The sequence below is a fragment of the Rhinopithecus roxellana genome, chromosome 17, assembly GCF_007565055.1.
Source record: "Rhinopithecus roxellana isolate Shanxi Qingling chromosome 17, ASM756505v1, whole genome shotgun sequence".
Taxonomy (NCBI): Eukaryota; Metazoa; Chordata; class Mammalia; order Primates; family Cercopithecidae; genus Rhinopithecus; species Rhinopithecus roxellana.
This window is the reverse complement of record NC_044565.1, coordinates 69,670,383-69,676,382: the sequence shown is the minus strand read 5'-3', so window position 1 is coordinate 69,676,382 and position 6,000 is coordinate 69,670,383.

Genomic DNA, 6,000 nt, shown 5'->3' with positions numbered 1-6,000 from the left:
GTACATGACCATTCTCACCCAGGCACAAAGCTTTCATCAACTTTGACTCTTCTCCCTTCCTCTTCTACCTGCATGTAGGCACCAAACCCTGTGCATGCCTCCTTTGGGGTGTTGCTCTGGTATCCAACTCTTCCTTCCTTTTCCCATCTCTAGTCATCTATTCCTAGCCCTCAGGTCTAACGGTCCCAGGAGCTCCGTGGCTGTTTTCTCTGCCCATAGTCTCTCCATCCTCTAAAATGTTTGATATCTGAACCAAGACCCACCTCCATTAGAGACTTCCTTTGAATATAGACCCTTTGAGCTGCGTTAGCACATCTTGCCTGTTCCATTCACTCTGCCAATTCCCCCAGTCTTGCCAAGTGACATCCCTCCTATGGTTATTTAACTGTTCACATTCTTTACCCAAATGAGAAGCTCCTAGAGGTCTTTCCCAGCCCCTGATCTGAGCTTGCTCAGGGCCAGCTGGGACCCCTGTTGCTACAGCCTGGCACTTAACACAAGTGCTTCTGATTCCTCATGGTCTCCCCTATTTTACAATCTGGCTCACTTGAGCTCTCCTTTTAAAAATTAACCAAGGAGCACCCTTCACCCAGAAGCAGAGAGTCCACATTCCAGTGCCTACAGGGTCCAGGCAGGTCGTGACATGGGTGAGGCAGGGCAGGTGCGCAATGATAGGGAGTGGCAGGACATGGCATCTAGACTCCAGGTCCCCAGTCTAGAGGATTTGTTACTACTTAGGCCCCCTTTATTAATATCAGGCCCAGTGTGTCCAGAGTTTTTTTTTTTTTTTAATAAATACCAAATTTGGATTTTAGATTAAAATTGCCAACTTCTAAAATACTGTGCAAACCAAACAAAATACCACTGCAGGCTAAGTTTAGCCTGCAGGTAACCCTGGATATAAAGATTTCCTGCTTTGTGATAATTCTTAGGTGACAGAAAGCACTTTGGATTGGGAGTTTCTAGTTCTGGTTATACCAGTAATGAGCTAAATAATCTTCAATAAGTTATATCCCTTCTCTGGGACCTCAGTTTCCTCATCTGTACAATGAAGGATCCCATTAAATGATCCCCAAGGCCTTTTTTAAAAACTTGGTAATTCTGTGGTTCTGTGGCTTATTCTAAATGGTGGGGAAATCCTGTTTAATTGAATTGTCTGATGAATGAGAATTACCATAAATACACACTGTATGTGGATTACTACATTTCAGAGAACTAGAATACAATAAGTCTTTGGTTAACTGAAATTCTCCAGGGTTAACTGGAAAATCCCCTTTTAATCAAGGTTATTGTTGAGAGGCTTTCTAAAACACCAGAGTTCAGTTTCCTGCCTTTCTAAGCGCAGGAGATGTAGCAATACTGGGCAAGGGGAACGGATGAGTCACTGTCTGGGGATGGCTCTGCCACCTGAGCTGAAGGAGTCAACAGCAGAGTAACCCAAGAGGCTCTCCCAGCCAGGGCGCCACTCACAGAGCAGAGTTATCTGTAAGGACCACCTGGCTGGTGCCATAGATAACTATACTGAGGACCTCACCAGTCTTTTGCCAGACTTCGGACACCCAGGTTTGACATCCACTTTTGGAGCATACCTCATTTCTAAGATGATGAATAGTTGAAAACTGGCATTACCTGGAACGTGTATCAAGGCTGACTGCCACCCAGAGCTCCTTCCCACTGAAAACAGCGAGCACTTTGGAACCCAGCAGATCTTGATTGGAATCGAGTCTTACACTTCCCAGCTGTGCGACTTCAGGCGCGTGCCTTAACCTTGCTGAGTCTTAGTTTCCTCATCTATAAATTGGAGACAATATGATCTCATAGAGGTTCTGAGGACCAAGTAAAACCATGTACACTAAATGGCTGGTGTGATGTTTGAGATTTAGTAAGTGCTGGGTAGGTAAATGGAAATCATTCCATTAGGAATTAATACCTTTTATCATGTAAAATCCCATCGATTCTCCAGAGTTTTACTTAGTAAGTAAGGTCAGAAAGTCAGTAACACTCACCTTCTACCTCAATAGCCATTTGAGAAACAAACTGTGCGCCTAATTAGATCTCCTGCTCCATCTGCCCTTTCATTCCACCCTATCATCTTGCAATAGAGACACCAGACTGAAAACCAGAACCAAGGTCTTGATTTAGGGCCAGCTGTGGTGGCTTACACCTATAATCCCAGCCCTTTGGGAGGATGGGGCGGAAGGATCATCTGGGCCCAGGCCTTTTGAGGTTACAGTGAGCTATGATCACACCACTCCAGCCTGAGCAACAACGTGAGGTCCTCTCTCTCTCTAAAAACAAAACAAAACAAAACAAAACAAAAGCTCTATTTTGCAACTGTCATAGTAATAATTGATTCAGTCAAGAATCATTAAAGGATGCAAGTTTGATAAGGACAAGATAGTCACAGACTTCAATATCCCCCCCAATTACTTATTAATCATAAAAGGAAAAAATAATAACTTTTCCGTGGAGAAACTTGGCAAATATCTTCTTAAGCACGAGATCAAAGTTAACATCACCAGGCCTGGGACAAACAGACATCACATGGCTCCTGATAGGATGTACTGAGGCCCCAGCACCACTTCTGTGAGATTCCTGCCAGCAAATGCCTAACCTGGGTCTAATTATAAGCACACATCAGACTAGCCCAAATTGAGGGGCATTCTATAAAACAACTGGCGTATACTCTTGAAAAATATCAATGTCATGAAAGACAAGGAAAGGCTGAGAACTCTTCTAAATTAAAAATTAAAGAGAGACAATGACTACATAGAATGTATGATCTGGATTGGATTCTGGGCAAGAGAAAAAAATCTCTATTAAGGGCATTATTTGGAGAATTGGATAAATTTTAATATTGAGTATATATTAAATAGTAGTTTTAAATGGGGCTCATGCCTGTAATCCCAGCACTTTGGGAGGTCAAGGTGGGTGGATTGCTTGAAGCCAGGAGTTTGAGACCAGCCTGGGCTACAGAGCATGACCCTGTCTCTACAAAAAAAAATTTAAAATATGCCAGGCATGGTGGTGTGCACCTATAGTCCCAGCTACTCGAGAGGCTGAGGCAGGAGAATTGCTTGATTGCCCAGGAGGAGTTTGAGGCCATGGTGAGCTATGATCACACCACTGCACTCCTGCCTGGGTGACAGAGCAAGACCCTGTCTCCAAAAATAAAATAAAATAAGTATTATATCGATGTTAAATTCCCTGACTATGTAATAGAATGTCTGTGTTCTTGAGAAAGTATTTAAGGGTAAAAGGTATAGTGTCTGCAACTTACTCTCAAATGGTTCAAAAAAAGAAAATAAGTATAAACAGGTATGTACACACTCAGAGAGAATATTAAAATGTAGCAAAGTGTTAACATTTGGTGAACCTGAGTGAAGGAGTTCTATGCACCAGCCTTGCAGTTTTTCAGTAAATTAAAATTATTTCAAAGAAAAAGTTAAAAAAGAAAAAAAGAGCCAAGGCGCCATGCCCAGAGCCTGGTGTCCTCTGCCCCCACACCATGGCGAAGTAGAAAGAGCCCTGACTTAGACACAGGTTCAAATCCAGGCTCCCAGCTGCAAGCTATTTCATCCCTAGGCTTCTGTCTCCTCACCCTAAAAGGAAGATAGTAATACAATGTCTCTCTCTTAGGGATGTTAAGGGGACTTAAATGAGGTAGTCTATGTAGAAACTCTGGCACCTGCCAAAAAATTATTCACATACTTTCCAAGTATATGCTGCTAATTGCCCAGAAGTGATAAATACAAACAGAATTCTTACTCTCACGTAGCTTATCTTCTAGTCAGAATATGGAAAATAAATGACTAAATAAGCAGGCAGGCATAATTCCAAACAGTGTAAATTCTGTGAGGGGAATGGAGTGTGGCAGTAGAGATGGGAGAGATGGGAGGGGGTGGGCCTGCCCTATACAGGGTGCTCAGGGAAAGCCTTCCAAGGAAATAACATTTAAGCTGGCCCTGAAGAACAAGAAGGAGGGAGAGGTTGACAATCTAGGTGGTGGAACAGCAGGAACAAAGGCCCCGGGTGGGCAGGGCCTCGGTGCATGCAAGGAACTGTCTGTCCCTTCTCTCCTCTGCTAGACCACCTCATAACTCCGTGTGTGCTCCTTGAGGGAAGGGGCAGCGGAGCACCCAGCACTGGATACCCAGTGTCGGATGAGTGAACAAGCAAATGGCTGAGGTCTGGTTTCAATTTTTGCCTAGGAGGAGATGCACCTTGCTCCCAGCTCTTAGCCTCACCATGCAGTGGGAGGGAAGGAGGCTTCTGAACTGGCAGCTTTGCATTCTTCCCCTCTCTGTGCAACTTGTTTCGGTCACAGAACTGGAAGAGACCCCAAAACTCCGATTATCCCACTCCTCCGATTAGAGAGGAGAAACAGAGGCCCAGACTCAACAGACTTGCCGAAACCCATGGACCTGGTGGGGGCCCGCGTCCAGCGCTTTCCCCAGCCTCACAGCCTGCCTTGTTTATTTGTTCGGCGGTTTTTGTTTCGCCATGGCACAGCTTGTTCCGACTCTGGAACGTTTATGAGATGAGCCAATTTTTAAAAATCATAGAAAATAAATGGTTTGCTCTTGGAGCTGAAGGGCGGGGCAGCCAGGATGGGAGACAGGTTCCAGGCCAGTTCTGGGGCAGAATTTTGGTTTATCCTTTGCTGTGTTCTTTTCTCCTCCTGCCTTGGGAACCAAGAGGACTTCAGTGGGATTCCCTGCCTCAATTTCTCCAGGACTATGATATGGAAAGACTAGAACATTCAACCATACACTCTCTGGTTCTCACCTCCACCATCGTTAGTTCCATTCCAAACTCTGGCTCCTGCCCATTGAGTTCAAGCCACAGCTTGATTCAGTCGATCAACCTGGGGATGGAGGTATCAGGACTAGCACCTGGACCATTCTGCCTCCTCTGCCGGTAACATCCACTCGCTCTGCTTGTGAACTCTTCTCCTTCAAAACCCAGCGGTTATGTCACCGCTTCTAAAACCTTGAACTGACTCCCCATGTAGTCAGCCAGCTACTTTTTAAATTTAAAAAAGCCCAACCAGAATAAACAGGATAGCTAAAACGCTGAATTTCTTTGCTTTTTTCTGACTGGATATTAACTCAGTGTACTAATGTTAGCTATTATCTTGTGTTATTTGATCAGAAATTATTTGCAGATATGTAAATATGTGATTGCCAAAAACTTGGAAATGAATAGTTACTAAATTCAATTTTTTTGGCCAACAAAATAATTTGTTTAAACCTTAATTATGTCCAGGATGGTAGAGGGAGTGGGATAAGGATGGACTCCTGTTGGTAAAAAGGTGACTCTAAAGTCCTGTCTAGCCTTTTGATACAACATGGCTGCCTCATTTCCCCAAAAGGCCTGGTACACAGTAGGTGCTCAAAAAATATATGCATTAAATGTATGAGTGCATGAGGACCATTACATTCTCTGGCCCTGGGGTCAATGAAGCCTCTGTCAACCCCAGTTGAATGTCCCATGAGGGGCCAGGCTAAGAATCCGTTCAAGAGTTGTCCTAGGCCAGGTGCGGTGGCTCACACCTATAATCCCAGCACTTTGGGAGGCCGAGGCAGGCAGATCACCTGAGGTCGGGAGTTTAAGACCAGCTTGGCCAACATGGTGAAACCCCATCTCTACTAAAAATACAAAAATTAGCCAGGCATGGAGGCGGGCGCCTGTATTCCCAGCTACTTGGGAGGCTGAGGCATGAGAATCACTTGAACCCGGAGGTGGAGATTGCAGTGAGTCAAAAATCACTCCACTGCACTCAAGCCTGGGCAACAGAGTGAGACTCTTTCTCAAAAAAAAAAAAAAAAAAAAAAAAAAGCTGTCCTAGCCTCAGGCTTTTTGTAACTGGGCGACATGCCCATTCTTAGCATTCTTAGTACTAAGATTGGTGAGATCCTGGGGATGGATAGGGCAGTGTGTTCTGAAACCCTTTCAAGGAGCAGGGGCAGCAGCCTGGGTTCTGATGCCCATTCCAGC